Source organism: Pinus tabuliformis, chromosome 9 (assembly GCF_031772625.1).
Source record: "Pinus tabuliformis cultivar Carrire ecotype Pingquan chromosome 9, CPIR1, whole genome shotgun sequence".
Lineage (NCBI taxonomy): Eukaryota > Viridiplantae > Streptophyta > Pinopsida > Pinales > Pinaceae > Pinus > Pinus tabuliformis.
In genome coordinates, this window is record NC_142307.1 from 1356469903 (window position 1) to 1356491821 (window position 21919).

General features: G+C 39.3%; 1 protein-coding gene across 3 annotated transcripts in view; it reads right to left on the reverse strand.

Annotated features, from left to right (window-relative positions):
- The window catches only part of AGL26 (tRNA (cytidine(34)-2'-O)-methyltransferase), a 229321-nt gene that overhangs the window by 52347 nt on the left and 155055 nt on the right, over positions 1 to 21919 (reverse strand). The gene's annotated exons all lie outside the window — the stretch shown is intronic.

Sequence of the window (21919 nt, forward strand, 5' to 3'; positions counted from 1 at the left end):
TTAGCTGATATGTCACCAGATCCATGGGCCTGGGAGGCTGGATCTGCATATCTGCAATATGGTACGAATTCGGATCCACATCCACCAAGATCCACCTAGGATCTGCTCTACCACGCATTGTTAATATCGGCCAAATTCTCTAATGACAAATCAAAGAGTTGACAAAGTAAAGTGTGCCTGTCAAACTGGTTGGGACAAGACCAGTTACTAATACCACATGTAGGCCTATCTATCAATGTGCACTGAGACCTTTGACCTATTGTTCGGCAAAACTGCAAACCTGTAGGTCATCTATCAATCTCTGCAGAGACCTTTGACTTATTATCCAGCAGAACTCAGGTCAACTGACAAAATCTTATTATGCTTCCTTTTTTGTTTACGTGTAGTTTAAGGAGACGTCAATTTTCCCTGGAAAACAAAGGAAATTCTGGCACTATTTTTTATTAAATCCAGCAGAAATTTTTGGAAATCATTGTTATAGCTGTCAAGCTTCAAGATTTTGGGTGCCCCAGGAGTTTTGACAGTGTTGAATCCATTTCCACTATCAAAAACAGGATCAAGCAGTCCTACTCCTACTGTCATATTTTTGGCAAAAAAAAAGGCCGGATTCTGGGAATTTTTTACCATAGATGCCTTATGTTTATCCCCGAAGAAGAGGTTATATTTCGTTTAATTTATATTTATAATTTCTATAACAATAAATGTTATATTTTACATTAATTATAATATAATTTGAAATAGTGTATTATCTACTATGTTGCATGAGTTTCTGGAACGTGGGAACGTTGGGAACTTGGGTATGGGTGTCAAGAACGGCTAGAGGTTTCCCCAAAATTTACATGAAACGGCTAATCAGGAGCGGTAATATTATATAATAAAAAAATAAAAATTATTTTTTTAATTATATAATTTATATAATAATCAAAATTAATATTGAATCAAAATATTCAAATATTAAAATCAATTTAAATATATAAATAATAAATATATAATCTCTCTTATATATAAATATATTCTTTGGGTGTCTCTCTCCTTGAGTCTCTCCCTTTTATATATATAAAATATTAAAATGTCAAGTTCATTATGACACATGACGAGTCTTTAAAACAATCTGGCTTAAAAATACAAAGGAACAATTTTACATATGTTTCTCTAGTTATTCTTAAGAGAAAAACTACAGAACCTCTAATGTTTAAGCATTGACTGCCACATACAATATGCACACACAATCTTCTGCGATATATGTACATAAACAAGAAAAGAAATACTCATCAGCATGACATCCCAGATATCGCACTTCCATCGAGGTTCCACACGCTTCCTTAACCCATCAAGAGATTGTTCCAGTTTCTCAATTAAGGATATCGGTGTTAAGGATGTCTTTGGCCTTTCTTTCTGCGAAGGTTTCAACTTAGGCTCATGTTTTGTGGGTAGTTCAACATATTTCTCTACAGACTTTGTATTCCCCAACCCTAGGGAATGCCGGAACTTCAAAAAAAACAGTCTTCAAAGCTCCCAAAACTTTCCCAAACTCCCACTGTAGCTCCCGCTGAAAAGGGAACGTTCCCATATAGTTCCAAAGCTCCCGGGAGCGCGGGAACCACTGGAACGAGTTTCCCAACCCTTGGGAGTGGTTCCCGTGTAACAGAGATTATTTATTATTAATTATTTATAATCTATTTATTAATACATATTAAATATAACAAACACAGTGATACATATGCATATATAGAGAGAGTTAAAATTATGTTTGCATCAAGCGGTGCATTCTACAGCACAGTGTAAGAGCGATGTATGATTCCATCCATGTTCAATGTGGAGTTGACATGTGTCCTTTTCAAAAATAAAAATAAAATATTCTTTAAATAAAAAACAATGTCAACGATAATAAAAATAAAAATGAATATACATATTTGGTCAGTTTTAATTAAAGCATTATAAAACATCAATAATCCTACTTTCACTTCCCAGATCTGGTAAAAATATTTCACTCTCACTGTTTGGTGTTCATGTGAAGCAACATAATTTTATATCAGCTTTTAAAAGAGATAAAGTGACTTCAAAAAATAAAACACTGAAACTTTCACTTTTGAATATGAGGAAAATGTATAACTCTTATACTTTTTACAAATATTTCAATATAAAACTTGAATAAAATATTTAAATATCCATATTAACTAATTTATTTCAACAACAAGTTTACATATGTATAGATAGAAAATAAAAAAGTAAAAAAAGAAAGATAGTTTATTATTGACCATAACACGATTCCAGTGTTCAAAGAAATGAAGTAAATAAAAAGTAAAAAAATTCAATTAGTTCTTAAAAATAATAATAATGAGGAAATTTCAAAAGCAAGGTTAAATATTTATATGTATTTAAAAATATATTAATTAAAAAAAACATCTTAATGCAAATAATATGATCCATGAATATGTTGAGAAATGTAACTAGTGTCGTGTAATGTTCCTTTTTCTTGTGTTCCTTATGGCATGGATAGGATGGACTTTCAGAGATGGGGGCAAAAGGTGCAAGTTGGCGTCCTCAGCAGGCCCAGGGGCTTTTTGAGGGGTTTTGAGGAGCTTTTATGAGGTTTGATGGCATTCACTTGGTATATTCCATCATTTGCACAGTTTGCCTTTCGTTCCGTTGCATTCCGACAATTTTCAAAAACCAGAGTTATTAATGGGCCAGACTCAATCAATTGCGCTTAAAGTGGCATTTCGAGAGGAATACTTGGCAGAACACCTTAGCGTAATAGCTTGTTGGAACCAGAATGAGAAGATCTACAGGACGAGATGGTTAGAAGTGATTTTCAGTGACCTGAGGAGGCATGGTGGTCAATTTACCCTTTTTCCACATTAAAAAAAAAATATTTTAATTGCAATAAAAGACGGAAAAGTGTTCTATGATTAAAATAATAATAAAATAGGAGGTTCTAGAGAGGTCCATCAGATTTATAAAAGAGGAGGAGGAGGCCATTAGAGGACATCTTGAATTATTGCTATTTTCTATCGATGAGGTTTGGAGAACCTAGTTCCCAACTTCTAAACCCCAAGATAGAAACCCTCAAGAGTGCTAGTGGGTGTTAGACGGAAACCCAACGCTCTTTGTTGATTTCTAGTAGCATCGGATGTGCTCTGAGCCTCAAATTTTGCAGGGAGGCTTGGGCACATGTATTCCAAAGAAAACAGGAAGTGTTTTGGGAAATTCCACCCAGAGACGGTTATATTAAAATAATTAACTATTTTTAATGGGACCCTAAGTCTAAACTTAGAAAATTAAAATAATTAATGGGTATTAATCTAACTGTGGGTGTAACTTCTAAAAGAAGACGAGGAGGATCAAGCAGAAATGATCATAGCCATTGATTAGCTTTTAATCTAGGTCGTTGAAGGTCAATGAGGAGATTATTGAAGGAAGCTTGAGGGTCATTTGGAAGACACACAGAGAGTTGATCAGTGAGATTGAATCGATGAAGCTAGAGGCAGCGCACTGATTTGTTGTTATCACGCAGTGAAGGGAAAAGGGAGTTTTTGTTGGAGGATCCTCTCCAGAGCCAAGAATACTCAGCAGAGAGGCAGAGACACACACAAAGGAGGCAGTGCAGAGGGCAAATAGGATGACGCAGAGCCAGGAAGGGCTCATGCAGGCCCCGCGTAGAGCAGCGCAGAGGCCTCCAGTGCAAAAGTCTGAGTTTGTTGAGGAGGCTGATATTTCTGAGCTGGGAGGGCCAGAAAAGGATTCTGCAGGCAGAACAATTCTCAGTTGGGCTAACGTAGTGGCTGATGCAAGGGCAACGCAGAAGTAGTCGGGAAACTCGTAGTTCAGCTGACGGATCAGCCGAGATCAGCAATGTTGAGTGAGGTAATCTCACCAGCGTTTCTTGCCAAGTGATTTTCTTTGTAACTCAATTGTCGGGAGGGCATCTAGAGTTGTATTCAGAATACTTCAGCATAATAATAAAAACTCTCAAATCTATTGCATCGGTTTTCGCGCATTGGGTTTTTCCGGGGACATTTGTCCAAAAAATGTTGTCACTTGTGTGTATCTTTCTCTATTGTTCTGTTCTTGTTTTGGAAAAATTAATTGAATAAGTGAAGGTTGTAGTTGTATTAGCTTCGATATTTGCTGTAGGAAGAAGTAAATAATTTGTTTCAGTAATTAACAAATAGGAGAAGTTTAATCAGTTGCTGCAGTAATTGATTCGGGTGGGATTCTCGAATCTTCACATGGTATCAGAGCAGTGCAAGTGAAGCAAGAAGAACAGTGCCAGAGAACCCAGCGCTAAGCAGAAAAGGTGATCGAAATAGCTGTAGGAGGTAGCAGTTCGAATCCCCAGAGGGGTTTGCGCAATCCAAGCCAGGAGGGTTGAATTTCGAGGCAGTCTCTCTCTGAGTGAGTCGATAGAGAGAAGGGCTTCCAGATCAAAATCTTGTCATGGCAGAGGGAGCAGCGCTGAAGCCTCTACGTGAGGAAGAGCTGGTGGGATGCAGATTTTCTACAGGCTGTTTTGCTGGGCAAAAAGATGTCAGAAGAGAAGAGGAGCACAATGAGAGAATTTTTTCCTCATAAGACTTTCCACCAAAAAGTCTATATTCTTATTGGCTGAGCAGCAACAGTAAGAAGCAGAGAGGAGTTGTTCGACATTTTCATGGCAGAGATGGCAACCAGTGGGCTGAGAGATCAGGACAGGTTGGATGGGGCATCTAACTACGTCATCTAGAAGGCAAGAATGTCATTCCTTCTAGATGAGCATTCTCTCAAGACCTATGACGACAGCGTGGTGGCTGAGCCTACAAATCCAGATCCATTGAAGAAGTACAAGGCAGAAATGGCGAAGGCAAAGAGAATGATCCTCAACAGAGTAAAGGATCATGTAGTCTGTCACATCACTAGCAGAGGGACTGCTAAGGAGATGTGAGATGTGTTGTTTATGCTGTATCAGGGATCTTCCGAACAGCAGAAGATGTACTTAGAGTAGAAACTGAGATTTGCACAGATGCAGAAGGAGGAGCGCATAGATCCATTCCTCATGAAGCTTCAGGAGACCTGGGACGAGTTAGCAGCTATGGGGTCTACACCTCAAGGTTCCAAGATGGTGAGACTGGCCCTAAACTCAGTCTCAGAAGAGTGGCAAGTCTTTGTCTAGAGTATCCTGGGCAAGGCAGCTTTGCCAAATTGGGATAGTATGTGGGCAACTCTCAAGCAGGAAGAGTTGAGGAGAGATCTAGTCAAGTGCAAGCTTGACGGAAGCAGCAGCAATGGGTCGAAGCCCAAGGAGGAGGATGAGAATGTAGCCCTTGCATCCAAGGGGCAACAGGAGCAGCGGAGGCAGAAGAAGGACGTCTCGAAGATAAAATGCTTCAAGTGTGGTGAAATGGGTCACTACGCAACACAATGTCCTCTCAAGAAGAAGGACAAAGATGAGAAGCACGATCCGAAGGCTGCACCCGCAAAGATCGAGGAGGAGTTCGCCATGATAGCCGAGATACCTCCAGGAGGGAGGTGGGCTGATTTGGAGTTGTAGTTTGAAAGAGCTATAGATGGGCAGGATCTTTGAGGAGACCACCTCTCGAATCAATTCCTTGTTACGGGAACCCAGATCAGGAGTAGCAGGACAGAAGAAGTGTCAGATGGTGCAGAGGAGTGTTGGAGTGACAGATGCAGTGGCTAGAATGCCAAATCTGAGCAGCGTAGTGCAGAGTTGCAGCAGTGCAGGGAGGCACAATGTAGTAGCAGCAGCAACGCAGTGGCTTCAGAGGGACAGCGTGAGACTAGTAGTAGTCAGATCTTTAGCATCAAGATGCATCTATGTTGAACAATTGTTCAGTAATTTGGGATGTTTTTTCGTTGTTGATGCAGTAGCAGCAGCAGTTTGTAATGCAGGGGCAGTTGGTAGTGCCAGTGCCAGCAGCATCATGGATGCAGAAATTCAGAGAGTTGTAGTACGGATCCACTGTTGACAGTGGCAAGGTCAGCAGCAGTACAGATGTTGCATTGGCGCAGTATTTGGTGGACAGCGTGTCAGACATCAACAACGCAGAGAACGATGTCATGAAGTCAAGGTGATGCTTTAGTGGGAGGCATTACTTGAGCACATTCCTCACTAAGAGGGAGTGTTGTTTTCTGGTAGCATCGGATGTGCTCTAAGTCTGAAATTTTGCAAGGAGGCTTGGGCACATGTATTCAAAAGAACCCAGAAAGCGTTTTGGGAAATTCCACCCAGAGACAGTTAAATTAAAATAATTAATTTTTTTAATGGGACCTTAAGTCTAAACTTAGGAAATTAAAATAATTAATGGGTATTAATCTAACTAGGGGTGTAACTTCTAGAAGAAGACGAGGATCAAGCAGAAATGATCTTAGCCATTGATTAGCTTCTAATTTGGGTCGTTGAATGTCAACGAGGAGATTATTTAAGGAAGCTTGAGGGTCATTTGGAAGACACACAGAGAGTTAATCAGTCAGATCGAATTGTTGAAGCTAGAGGCAACACAGTGATTTGTAGTGATCACGCAGTGAGGGGTAGAGGGAGTTTTGGCTAGAGGATCTTCTCTGGAGCCAAGAATACTCAGCAGAGAGGCAGAGAGACACACAGAGGAGGCAGTGCAGAGAGCAGAGAGGGTGATGCTGAGCCAGGAAGGGCTCACGCAAGCCCCACGCAGAGCAACGCAGAGGCTTCCAGCGCAGAAATTTGAGTTTGCTGAGGAGGCTGACGTTTCTGAGCTGGGATGGTTGGAAAAGGCTTATGAAGGCAGATCGATTCTCAGTTGGGTTAACGCAATGACTTAGAGGTTGATGTAGGGCCCACATAGGGGCAGCGCAGAAGTAGTCGGGGAACTCGCAGTTCAACTACTGAATCAGCCGGGATCAGCAGTGTTGAGTGAGGTAATCTCACCAGTCTTTCTTGCCAAGTGATTTTCTCTGTAACTAGATTGTCAGGAGGGCATCCATAGTTGTATTCAGAACACTTCTACATAATAATAAAAACCCTCAGATCTATTGCATCGATTTTCCCGCATTGGGTTTTCCCGGGGAAATTTGTTCAAAAAATATTGTGTCACTTGTGTGTATCTTTCTCTATTGTTTTGTTCTTATTTTGACCAAATTAATTATTTAAGTGAAGGGTGCAGTTGTATTAGCTTTGATATTTGTTGTAGGAAGCAGTAAATAATTTGTTTCAGTAATTAACAAATAGGAGAAGTTTAATCAGTTGCTATAGTAGTTGATTTGGGTGGGATCTCAAATCTTCACACTCTTTAGGAGATTTCACTCAGAAATCTCATAGTAGCAAGTTTGCAACAGTCTTTTCAATGGGCCATCTACATCATTGCCAGGGTCATTCATCATTTGGGTCAGAGATATTTTTATGGGTTTGCTCCACTTGCTTGGCAAGCTCAGGTTCCACTATACCTCATGATGATGTACTCTTTCCAGTGGATTAATGAAATGACTCAATGATTTTTATTGGCATCTATATGTGTATCAATTTGTTGGCTATGTATTTATTCGTTATTATTTTGTTGTTCGAGTTCATTTCCGGTATCTACTGTTAAATTTTCCATTAGGGATACAACAATGGTATCAGAGCTGGCTCTTCCTGCAAGCCTGGAGGGTATCAATTTCAAATTCAGATTGTTCAAGGGTTTCTTTTGGAAGGTGCCAGATTCTATTTGCCAGAGAAGCTGAAGGCCCAGTTCCCGCAGCAGAATGATAATCCATTAAAAGAGCTCGACAATTTTTCTTACTGAACGTGCAACAAATTCTCTGACAAATTGTTGCAAATATAATAAAGATTCAATAAATTAGCCAAAGTGAACCACGCATATTAAAATCATAAAGTGCGTGTGAATTAAAATCAAAATTGTTGAAGCGGTGGCATATTATTTCCAAGTGGGGCCTTTGAAAATATTGTATTTGAGCAATTATTTAAAAGGGATCGTGTTGACCACTGGAGTGGCACCTAATGATTATATGAAGACTTCGTGCCCAAGGATGATCCAGAGGACACATGTACCATCAGATATCATCAGTCAACAGAGTTGTTTAACTATACTTCTATCTTCTCATCATCTTTCTTGTACCCAGATTCCACACCCTGCGGGGAATTGTAATAAGTGATACTAGTAATGATGAGTTTTTGAGTCTATAATAGGCCTAAGATGTTGGGACTCGATCACCAAACGAGTACACCTTGGAGTGTTTTTTTATCCGGTTAATTATCCCTTCTTTTTCAGAGGCGGATAATTTTCTAGGTTTTTTCACTCATTTTTTATCCCAAAGCTGGGATGACGGTTTGAAGGTTGAGCCCCTAACACATTTTAGTGTCTAGATTCGATGTATATTACAATACTAGATCATACAAAAAAAATTGTGGAATTTGGCTAGGTCTAAGCAAGATTTTTTAATAATTAAAAATATACCGTAAAACGAGATTTTTTAATTATTTTCTATGTAATGGTGTAAATAAGTGGCCTTAGGAAATGTCTGGGGCGTGTGACTACTCGAAATTCATCCTCAGAGACCTAGCATTATCCTAGGACCCACTTTGGGGGTCAAAAAACGACTTATAGTCTCTCAAAAGCCAATTTTCCTAATGTTAGTAGCAAAAATGAGGAAAAAATTCAAAAAAATGAATAATTGGAAAAATTTAGAAATTTTTCCAAAGTCAAAATAAGGCAAACAAGTGACAAGGAAAATTGAGGGGAAGTCAAATGGAAGTCAAAAGTACCACGTTGGTTGAATGAAATGTCACATATGGCTAAAAGTTCACCTTCGATAAAATTCAAATATTATGGATTACAATTTGATGGGGCATAGTCTAAGTCTAAACTTTAATAAAGTGGGTGGAGATTGGACCCCACTTCACTCCTCATATAAGCTACGTAGGAGGAAATCCAAACAGCAATACACACATGCCCATTCGAACTTCCCAGCATGAAGTCCACGCTGCCATGTGACCGGTCAAAGGTTAATAAATTGAGTTTTTATTAAAGTTTATTTCCACGCTGTTTGCACATGTTACGCTGGCAGTCTCCACTTGTACATTTCAGCTGCACGCAGTCACTCCAATCAACACTTCAGCAGCACATTGGAATCAATTTCACGTGGGAATTAAACTCCACTTGTCTCAACTTATCATCAGCTTATACACACAGTCAATGAATGGACAAATTTACACGTGTTTGGAGGACTGTGAGTACGTGGGACAGCATTGATCTAATGGTTCATATGTTTCGGTTAGAAGCTCGTTGAGTGGGAAAATGGAAACAAATTGAGAAAATCCAAAAACGCTTGATCATGAGCAAGTTCAAAATAAAAAGTTCGGTACTTATGAGATAATGTTGAGTGAAACAAGAGCAACTTCCATTGAAGCAATTGCTATGGTGCTTCTCATAAGATACCTAAAAAGAATTGAACAAATGAGAGTAGGTAGATGGCCTAATGTTATCTTCAATGAAGGCATCAGTGAAAGAAAGAAAACATGGATGAAACAAAACTACACATGGATGCAAAAATGGGATGTCTACCTCAATGCCTGTCCCACAAATAGCAAGGAGCTAAAGGATTTTGTTATGGAGAAGTTTCGTAAAAAGGTATGGGGAAAAGAGTTTGGTAGAAAGAAGAATTATTACATTGAGGAATTCAACCCTACGTGTGATTTACAACAAAAAGAGTTCATTGGAGCTAGCATTTCGTGGAGGGCAAAGGTTCTTATTGCTCAATTAAGGACCAACTCACATCAACTTCGGTGTGAAACAGGACTGTGGAAAAGGTCTAAACAAGCTTGGGAAGAAAGGGTGTGCACATTTTGCACGTCGGGGCTGTGGAATTGGAAAAACATTTCATTTTGGAATGTGATGCATTCAAAGACATCAGAGAAAGTTATGAGAACATGTTAGCATCAGTTTCTTGGCATTGTCTTTTTAGCGAAGAGATTGTTGGAAGGTTGGGTCAGCTCATCATCAATTTGAATCAGAAAAGGATTGAATTGCAAAGAGCGAAAAACAGGGAACTAATGGTCTCATAGACTATTTTTAGTCTTGTGGACCTTAAAATATCATTTCATTTCATTTTGGGATATTTCTCCTACTTAGTCTAGCAGTTGTCTCATGAAAATAATAAACATATCAGTCAAGGGAACTCGCTGCCAGCAAAGAGAAGAACTCGCTGCCACTTCACAGCAGTCTACAAAAAGTATGAACAGCAGTTTGTTGTTTCAAATTGCAAGGTGTCACACCATGGTTTTTTTTATTACAAATTCATTGGGAATGCACTGGAGTTTACAGCAGCTAACTAAGGAGTTGTCTCCCCATTCCACCAGCATTCATACACATGGCAGCAGTGAGACACACACAGGTTACCAATGGATGAACGCTGATTCTCAAGGGAGATATACACAGCCAGTTAGGGAGCAGTTTACAACAGTGATCTCCAGCACTTGGACAGTTCTTGCAGCCACTTGCAAATTCGTTTTTTGCTTTGGGATCTTCACCCTTCCACTTGTCACTTGCACTCACATTGGAATTGGCTCCCATTTGCCTATTTAAATGAGCTTTGGCTCTCATCTTTGTATCTTTAGAACGAGTTGTTGGGCTTGCGGAGACTCTACTGGATTTTGTATTCATCTTTCATATAATAAAATAAACTTTGGGGTACTATTGTGTTGGTGTTCTCCTTCCATTTCTTGAGGTGATGTTATTTCAATTTTTGTGCTTTACATTCTACATGTATGTTGGATTATGCTAGTTATCGTTTTGTCACTTGTTTGGATTAACATATGCAAGCTATCTTGTATGGTTTTTGGGTTAGAGAAATACTCTAGGAAGAAGAACACTAGAAGATGTTTGGTGAAATCTCTAGCCTTCTCCTCCATTGTATAATCTAATCCCTTATAATTGCTGACATATTTTTCCAAGTGTGTAGAGATCTTTAGATTTGGTTAAAGGATTTACTTGGGCGTGGGGTAGCTCTCCAATAGACGAACTAACTCCCAAGATCAAGAATAGAAGGACCCAATTAGTTTGCCTCAAGGATCTCATCAAACGATTTTGAAAGAGGGAGTTTCCTTTCCTCTAGCTTATTAAGATCACATAAATTTAAATTAAATATTTTTCTTGATCAATATCTTGTGCTTTCAAGGATTTTATTTGCTACCTAGAGCATTGTTTTAACTAAACAAGTATGGAGTTCTACTTGCATGTCTTGATCTAATTCTTGTACACTAATTGTAGATTATCATTTTGACTATTTCATGTCATCTTTGTCTCCATTTCAGGATTGCTTTGCTTTCAATTTTTTAAGCATTCTACTTTTGTTTTAAGCAAAATACAATTTCATTTCTTAAAGAGCAAATACTTGGAAGGCACTGGTTGTTTATATATTTCACGCTTATCTTATGATGGTTATTGCTCATATCAGTTTTTTGCTTATAAATCTTAAAGAAATAATCTATTTAACTCTAACAATTCTCCTAGAAACTCGCATCTCTTTTATAACTTAACTTTTCATTAGGGACCACCCCCCTTAGCTAACCTAGGAGATAGCTTAAACAGAGAGAGAAGGGATTTACTGTGACAGCCCCTTCTCTAAATTCCCTGCCACCAACCACACCTTGTGGGGTTGAAGGCTTTTCTTACTGACTTGTAGGTAGGTGTAGGCGGCAGGGTCAACAGGTCGCATTAAAATTAGCGTTGTGTGTTTGGCCGATTTAATTTTTGAAAGGGCCGTAACATTTTATTAAGGTGTCGTAAATATTTTTTCTTTTGAAGAGCCATCTTGTTATTTGCAAGAAGTTGCGGTTTCATTTCAAAGTCGAATATGTGATTGTTGAAGAGTTGCATTCTGTGGTCATTTTTGAAAGCCGAATTGTTGGTTTCCAGGGCGAGCCTGTAAGAGATCGCACTGCAACCAAATTTATTTGTCGAGGGGCCGAGGTACGCATCTTCCATAGGCCATGAGAAATTTCTTTAATTCGCGTTGAATCTATATTTATTCCTTTGTCGTTGAAGAAGTCGAGCTCATACTTGGCGGGCCGAATCCCTTGGAAAATAAGGGTTGATTTGTTGTGCGAACTACTGAGCATTTCAATTTGCAAGACAAAGTCATTACTTGACAGTTGAAGAAGGAAGCGAGCAATATCGTCTTGGGGATGGTCGTGTTACCCTTTTGCTGGCATATATCTGGGCTCATAAGCTTAAATCTCTGTGGTTTCGAGTTTCCATCACATTTTGTTTTGGATCGAGCTCACATATTCTCAACAATCATGGAGTACTTCCTTGCAAGCTTCGACCCTAATATGTATTGTTCACTTGGACGTGTGGCATTACCTTGTGTTGATTTTTAATGTACCTTGGACAAGTGGTTTCCCATGGGTTAGTCTCTACCTAGGGAAAAGTGTCCAAAATAATTGTTTTCTTATGTGTGACTTTATAAAGTGAAAGTGACTTTATAAGTGGTAAAGTCCATGTTAAATTATAAAGTGAAAAGTGACTTTAGACATAATGTACAATGTGGGTACTTTATTTAATGGGTGAGTTAAAAAATAGAAAGTGAGAATTAAATGCACATTTATTCTCATCCCTTGATCTAAATGAATCTGAGCCATTAGATCTTAGGGTTGCCAAAAGTCATTTAGGGAAATAAAAGAGAGACTGTATTCATTCTTCATGAGCAGATTGGAGAAAGGAGGCTAAGAGTTGGAGAAAAGTTTTGAAGGAGAAATTTGTTGCAGCAAGTTGAAGGAGTGATTTTTGGGCAAAGTTGGGCATGGAAATCAAGGTTTAGAAGACAGCAGAAGATACAGTACGAACAACATTGAATGTTGTGATCTACACGCCGTTTGAGATAAGTTTTTGAAAAAAAAATTGGAAAAAAAATTCATACAGTCCGTACAGTAGTACGGAAATCCGTACGGGATAGTCCATATAGTACATATTTTCATCTTCAAGTGGGCATGGCAATTGAGGCAAAGTGGGCACGGTTTTCAAGGAATTTTGGGCTAAAGAGATAAGTTGTATTTTGTTGTTTGTTTTGTTTTGTTTTGTTTGCAAATGTATTTTTCCTAAACTTGAAAGATAAATAAATTTGAAGAGCTCTCTAACAGGTTTTCCCTGGAGAAGATTGAAGGGGTTTTGCCTAGGTCTAAGTTGACCAAAAATTTGTGTGTATTGTTATGTGTGTTGTTGGTCTGGTTATGTCCATATTTATTTTCAGCATGTGTTCACAGTCCCATCTGTTTTAATCTGAAAATTTCATTTCCAGAATTCCAGATGTTGAATGTATGTTTATGGGAAAGCACATTTAATTGAATGGGAGTAATAAGGTGAAACTAAAACCGGGTTGGGATTGTTGGAAACTTTTTTTAGTCATCAAATTTCAACACCTTGAAAATCTAGATTGTTAACCAAACTCCTAGGCAACGTACCTCTAAATCAAAGTGTTGGTATATCATCTCTTAGGACTGCGACAATCTCAAGAAGAGGACTGTGTTGGATCAGCCACTACAAGAAAGCAATTGGATACTAAGGACGTATTGTTATTGAATTTCCAAACATCCTATAGCTGATCCCAATGGATGGAATATTATATCCTTGAGTTCGAGTTCCTTGCGTTCACTAGTGGCCGACCACAAAGATTAACTCCATCATAATTATTCTTGTAGCAAAGATCACCATGATTGAAGCAGAATTACATTTGTTCTGAAGGAGGTCAAAGTTCAGACTTGAAGAACGAGTTTGACAAGGGAGAAACTATACCAATCTTCTATGTGACATATCAGTTATAAAGAAGTCCTATAGCATTGCATTACCGTTGCAAAGTGTTGAACGTGGGTGCTGGAAGAATCACCCTCTGCTCATTGTTTCCTTGCGCTAGTGATTGCATATTCATTGAGGGATTGGTTATGCGTTGGAGCTACTGGGCACGATTGATTGGAGGATAGTAGACTAGAAGGGGACAAGCGTAGTTTGTTCTACTACTTGTTGGACGTGTGGGGGACTGCATATGCACATATTTACATGAAACACTGATTTATTTTGCCACTGCTGGAAAGTGTCTCCCTTGCTCGTGTATCTCTTCACAATTTTGAATGCACATTTAGCTACTACTCAACACTATCAGTGTATCCGTGAAATGCTTGACAAAATACCACATAGAAAAATGCATTAAACTTAGAAAAACAGTGACCTCATTATCATAGCTAGACATGGATGAGACCTTTATAAACTCCCATAATAAACCAGCAACAACAAACAGCAGACCTTTCTCAAAGGGGTTATATGCCATTCTTCAGAGAGAACAACCAAAGGATGTGCAGAAGGGGCAGGAAATAGCGCAAAAACTATTTGCACTTGAGACAGATTTGAAGCACATGAGGGTCACATGGAAATTCTTTTCAAACTAGATGCACTCCTTTCCGAAGTGAACTAGTTAGAAGGGAAGAAACTAGTTTGGGCTCTAAAACCAGCTATGCTTGCTCTCATACAACACAAGTTCTTGGGGGAACTTTGTGAAGGGGTCAAACTTCCAGTTGCATCTTGTCTTAGTAACATTATGAGGTTGACCACACCTATACCTCCTTACAATGATGATGTTATGAGGAGAGTTTTCAGATTGATAGTAGAGACCTTTCAAGACTTAGACAACACTATGGGTCTTACCTTTGGGAAAAAGCTTCGGATTTTGGACGACATGGCCAAACTCTGAACCTATGACATCATGTTTGATCTAGAGTGTGATGACCTGATTCTTCAAATGTTCCAATCCTTTTTCAACATTAAGAAACATCATCCAGACACAGTCAAAGCACACATGCAGTCCATCTTGTCTTCAGTTATGGGAGATCATGATGCCATCTGCAAGAAGTTACAGTCTAAGTTGTTGGCCATTTGGAGAGAGGAACAGATGGTCTCGCCCATTGCTTATGAGCTAGCTGAAAGGTTGGTTGAGCAAAATATTAGATTGTTCCGAAGACAGTTGACCAAGGAGCTGCTTAGGATTGGTGGACCATGTAGCAAGAATGAGTTAAGGAGGAAGGGTCTTTGCTTCATCTGCAAAGAAACTTGGGGACCTGACCACTCATGCTTGAGAGACGCAGAGGTGGAGCAGAAAGATATTACTTTTGTCTTTCAGGATGAGGACTCTTCTTTGGATGAGTCTGTGGGGTCATATGAAGATGCCTCAAGGGAGCATGAGCAGTCATGTGGAGTTGTTGATAGCAGGCCAGATTTATATTCTAGTGTGTATGGTGAGCAGTCGATGGACCCTATGGGAGACATTCGAGATGATGAGTCACCAGTGATGATTCAGCGAGCGCAGCATATTGTGGAGCGTGAGTCAACTCAAGAGGATGATATGCACAGTATGCATCATGAGCCTTTTGGGGAGAGCCAACTGGAGGTTCATGTTGAGCCCATGATGGAGGAGGATGAGCAGCCATCCTTGGGGCCAGCCATTGATGAGGAGCAGGCAGATGTACAAATAGCTAGTAGGGTGACAATATTTGTAGACATATGTCCTCAGGAGGTGCAAGGCTCTGACGAGATACTTTTGCAAGAGGTTAGTAAACTGGAGGAGCGTGGAGTTTTTAGCTAGATGAGAGTGGATCTTTTTTAGATGGTGGTGCATCCATCTTTGGGTCGACCCATTGATGAGGTGCAGGTACTTGCACGGGAAGCTGGCAAAGTTGCAATACTTTCAGGAAGCATCCCTCTCCAGGAGTACATAGACAGGGCTTGTAGCACATCTCGTCCACTTTTACCTATTATAGAGCGAGGGGCAAGTTTCCTTAAACAGATCTCGTTGATTAAGCAGATAGAGCATCCTGAATTGAGCAGGGACCAATATCTACCTAGTAGACCTGTTTTTTACACAGGTGGCCATGCATTGGATTGGCGAAAAATCATGAATCAGTACCCTATTGATGGGGTATCATTTTTAGTCAAGAGCATCGCACTACAAGAGCTCTTAGATGTGACGGATACTACATGCTCCAGTTGGTGGCAGGATGTAGGCTAGCCACTCATCAGTATTTCAGCACAGCATCAGCATGGTGAGATTGACCTTGGTCTATGCCAAGGGTTGGATTGGAGAGAGGTGATGAGTTGGTATGCGGTGGATGGAGCAGCAATCATGGTTGGAGTTATAGCACAGCAAGAGCCATGGAGCATTGATACTTCTTGGGATCCAGGAGGATTGGTTAATGACAGGTTCAGTCAGAGATTGGTTTGGGATCCGGGAATTGAGGGGTCCGTTCATGGTGGCTTGATACAAAGGCATACCATCACCCAGTGGCTTGTATGGGATTCGGGCAGTAGATCTCAGTTACATTGGGCCACCAAACTGATCCACGGGTTTGGATTGCTTGAGGGCAAGCAATCTTGGGGCGGGAGAATTTGTAATGTTCTTTTTTCTAGTGTTCCTTATGGCATGGATAGGATGGACTTTCAGAGTTGGGGGCAGACAGGTCACAGGTGCAAGTTGGCATCCTCAGTAGGCCCAAGGGCTTTTTGAGGGGTTTTGAGGAGTTTTTAAGAGGTCTGATGGTATTCGCTTGGTATATTCCATCATCCACACAATTTGTCTTTCGTTCCATTGCATTCCAACAATTTTCAAAAAACAGTTATTAATGGGCCAGACTCAATTAATTATGCTTAAAGTGGCATTTCGGGAGGAATACCTGGAAGAACACCTTAGTGTAATAGCTCGTTGGAACCGAAACGAGAAGATCTACAGGACGAGATGGTTGGAAGTGATTTTCAATGACCTAAGGAGGCATGGTGGCCAATTTACCCTTTTCCACATTAAAAAGAAAATTTTAATTGAATAAAAGAGGGAAAAGTGCTCCATGATTAAAATAATAATAAAATAGGAGGTTTGGAGAGGTCCATAAGATTTATAAAAGAGGGGGAGGAGGCCATTAGAGGACATCTTGGATTATTGCTATTTTCTATTGATGAGGTTTGGAGAACCTAGTTCCCAACTTCTAAGCCCCGGGACGAAAACCCTCGGGTGTGCTAGTGGGTGTTGGACGGAAACCCAACGCTCTTGAGGAGATTTCACTTAGAAATCTCACAGTGCTTCATTGGAGTTTTGAGGAGAGTAGTTTTGCAGTAGCAAGTTTGCAGCAGTCATTTCACTGGACTGTCTACATCATTGCCAGGGTCATTCATCATTTGGGTTAGAGATCTTTTTCTAGGTTTGCTCTGTTTGCTTGGCAAGCTTAGCGTCCACTATTCCTCATGCTGATGTACTCTTTCCAATGGATTAATAAAATGACTCAGTGATTTTTATTGGCATCTATCTGTGTATCAATTTGTTGGTTGCGTATTTATTTGCTATTATTTTGTTGTTCGAGTTCATTTCTGGTATCTACTATTAAATTTTCCATTAGGGATACTACATGTCAGTCTTCCTACTTGTATTTGTGTCATAATGTAATTGTCAAAAGAAAAGAAAAATAGAATTTCATAAAGAAAAAATATTTTTAGCCTGGGTTTCATGCTATATGTTTCTAGGTCAAGCTTCCATTGAAGGCTTCTAGGCTTATGTCATTGTCATTATTTTATAGACCCTTGTTGGGCTCATTATATCATAGAAAGAAAAATATTTTATGTCAAAAGTATGTCTCGTCTTGTAATATCCCTAAGGAAAATTTACAGTAATAAACAAAGCATGCATAGAGAAAAACACAAAAAATTTGCCCACAAATCAGACCATGAGATAGAGCCAAAAACTACGTTGCTAAGCCATTTTATTGATAAAACATGAGGTTACAATGGGTGCTTGGAAAGTATGCACCTAGGCTTGCCCAAGGCAAGCTAGAAAAGCCCAAGTGAAGAAGATGAAGTCCCCCAAGTGTGTTGGTTGATCTCCCTTTGGCTTTGCGTTGAAATGCCCAGAAAATGAGTTGTTGGCTATGAAGAATAGCTGTTAGGGCCTCCTCTGGTGCTCAGAAAATTCCGGGAAATTAACCCCGAGCTCTCCACCAAATACCCACGAAGAAATTGGCCAAATGTTGACCCTGAAATTTCGGCCCAATTTCCCTCAATGGCACTGCTGCTGGGTAATTCGACCCACCTGAAAATCATGTTGTTGAATTCCCCCAAAATGACTGCAATCACCAACAAATCTCCTTCCCGAACTCCTCCACAAGTTTGGTGAAGATTCGGTGACCCTGAATCCCTACTGCAGCAACTAATTAAATTTTTCCTACTTGTTAATTTCTGAATCAAGTTATTTACAATGTTACATAGTAAACATCGAAATAAAATCTACTACAGCCTTGACAACATAAAATACTGCGAAAAAAGAGAACAAAAAAAAAACCACTGCACAGGAAAGAAATAAACACACATGCATACACCATTATTTTTGGACAAACACCCCAGAAAAACCTAATACAATAAAATCGGTGCAGTAGCTGAGGATTTTATTATTAAGTAGTAGTTTTCTGCATACAAATCATTGGATGCCCAAACGGGCTATCCGATAAAGAGAATAAACTGAAAAAGAGGTAGTGAGAAAATATCTCACACCGTCACTGGAGATCCGACTGTTAGGCCCCTATATTACTAGTGTAACCCCTTATTGTTATTGGTACAACCCCCTTATTATATTGATGTACCCATGTAGTGCTCATATTGTTACTATTGTGCCCCATAGAAGTCCACTATTGTTATTATTGTGCCCTTACATTATTATTGTTATGTCGGCTCTGATTATATTATGACCCCTTAGACTCCTATATATAGAAAGGAGGTCTTTTCATTTGTATTATCCAAGAATTGTTCATTTATGTAATGTAAAGGAGGTGGCCCCCTCGAAGAGGCTGAATTCTAAGGCGTTGATCTATCTTTTCTATCTTTTTGTGAGCTGATTCCATAACATTTGGTATGATAGCTTTGGATTCTAGGGTTTCGCTGCTCCAAATAGGTCATTGTGGCATTTTCGCAATAACTTTTTTTCTGCGACGTTTCGGAAGCAAAAAAAAAAAACATTTGAGACGAAATCGCACTGAACCTCAGGTCCGAATTTCAGAGCTTTTTCGCACTATATTTGCGGAGATATGATCTGAGGAATTTGGTCTTTTTGCAGACTCCTGAATTACATTCCAAACAGGTGACTTGGAGAAAATCGTCATAACTTTCTCTCTGAACATCGGATTGAAATTTCGTAAGAAGGTACAGAAAGAGGACGGACTGTAGTTTCTTTTATATATTTTTTAGAGCCAAAGGTCGAAACAGTGACACATGGAACGTCGTACAAGTTCGCTCTACTAAACTAGTCTATAATCAGGTCATTGTGGGAGATTTGGCATAACTCTTCCTTGGCGAATCCAATTTGGATCAAACTAGTGGCATTGGAAAGAGGACGCAAAGGGCTTCTGTAGGTCGCAATTTCAGAATTGGAAGAACCGAAATTATAGAGTTATAGTCATTTCAAGATCGAACTCCTAAAATCAAGAAAAGGCGATATGAGGAAGTTTGATGGCAAGGATCCAGTAAATTGGATACTTCAGATGGAGCAATATTTTGATCTACATGGTGTACCACTGTTACAAAAGGTATGTATTGCATCTTCATATTTAGAATCAGATCAATTTTTATGGTATAAAGGGCTTTGTTCTCGTAAATAACTTGTTACGTGGTCAATTTTCACGGAGGAAATGATAGCACATTATGAGGATACAAAGAGCAACACCTTCTTTAGAGCAACACCACAACAATTGGAAAGAGTAAAAGGGCTTTGTTACATAGTGGAAAGTAAAATTATGGTAACAAGGAAGTCTACCCCTCACAACTATAAAGATGAAGTGTTGTTTCTCCTAGCCTTCCACAACCTACAAGGGTTACACCACAACAATTGGAAGAAAAAATAGAAAAAGGGCTTTGTTACAATTGTGATAGCAAATGCACTAAACGTCATAAGTGCGCTGAGAAGAAATTATTTTACATAGAGTATGAAGAGGAGGAAGAAAAAGATCAAGAAACATCAAAAGAAGAGGATATATGCCAGGACCCAACCCCAGAGAAAGAAGAAATGAATCAGACCATATCTTGTAAAGCATTGACAAGAATTACCACTCCTCAAACTCTCAAGATAGAAGGACATATCAAAAAGAAAAAGGTGCAAGAAGTGAAAGATCACATCGAGAAAGAAGAAATGAATCAAACCATATCTTGTAATTCATTGGTCGGAATTACCACTCGTCAAACTATCAAGATAGAAGGACATATCAAGAAGAAAAATGTTCAAGAAGTGAAAGATCACATCGAGCATCAAGAAATGAATCCGACCATATCTTGTAAAGGATTGGAAGAAGTTACCACTCCTCAAACTCTAAAGATAGAAGGACATATCAAGAAGAAAAAGGTTCAAGCAGTGAAAGATCACATCGAGCATCAACAACAAGTTCTCCAACTTTTAAAGGATAACGCCACTTTCGTGCAAAATCGAATGAAACAACAGGTAGATCAACATCGTAGTGAAAAATGTTTTGATGTAGGTGATTGGGTATTTTTACTGCTACATCTCAAGCAAGCTATTTATGAGAAGGAAATGTTGGCAATACTACATGCACTTAAAAAATGGCAACCTTATCGAATGGGAAGACACTTCAAGGTAAAAATGGATCATGATAGTCTTAAATACTTTTTAGAACAACTATTATCTTTAGAAGAACAGAAAAAATGTGTCATAAATATGTTGGGTTATGACTTTGACATCATCTATAGAAAATGGAAGAAAAATTTTGTTGCAGATGCACTCTCAAGAAAGGATGAGGATGTGGAAGCATTGTTTTGTGCTATTTCTATTATCAAACCAGATTGGATAAACGAAGCAAGGGATGAATGGAAAAAGGACGAAGAAATATGGCCACTTATTCAAAAGTTGCAAAAGATCCCAATTCAAACAATATTGCCAGAAATTGAAGAGAAAAGAAAAATCATATTGGAACCTGGAGCAGTCACAGAAACAAGAACCTGACAGCTATGAAATCGATCAATTTCAAAGTATCTCATCAAGTGAAAGAACTTACCCGCTGAAGATTCCACATGGGAGGACAAGAATTTTATACAGAAGCATCAAGAACTACTCAAGCGTTGAGGACAACACTTTTTGAAGGAGAGGGGCATGTTAGGCACCTATACCACTAGTGTAACCCCTTATTGTTCAATTTTTGGAACTCCTCAATGTGCTCCATTATTGAACCCTTTTGTTTGAGACCTAAGGCGTTGATCTATCTTTTCTATCTTTTTGTGAGCTGGTTCCATAACACCGACACTAATCCGGGCTCTGGATGAGCTGCCCTATGCTATCTCTGTGTGGGCTCGTGCATTCACTACATCACAGATCAAAGGACTGCATCACCTCCTCCAACCTTCAGTCGACTGGAAACTCAACCCTCTGGCCCTTCGGACTCACACCCCGGCTTCTAGCACTGGATCTCGACTACTCCTCAGCAAAATTCCGAACTCCCTCTGAAGCACTACGCTGCCTCTGCGTGGCATTATGATGCCTTTCTGGACCTCTCGATACCTTCTCTGCCTTCCACACACCGGGACTAGAAAAATCCCCTCCGATCTACTATCCCTGCCCCTCACTGCAAGAAGATCACTCGATCTCTCTCTGGCAACTCAGCATTGCTACTCTTGAGAATTTGATCTCTAGATCTCAATATCTCGGTGTGTTCTCCAAGTGCCCATCAAGCTCCTTCTTATAATCTCTCGTTGGAGCACCAACGGCCAAGATTAAAACATAATCAAAGGCTAAGATTAACTGGGAGTTGATCCTCATCTTTATCTAGAAGATTCACACCAGATTTAATTAATACCCTTTAATTAATCACATTTCCTAAGTTTAGACTTAGGAATACATTAAAAATGATTAATTATTTTAATTAAACCATCTCTAG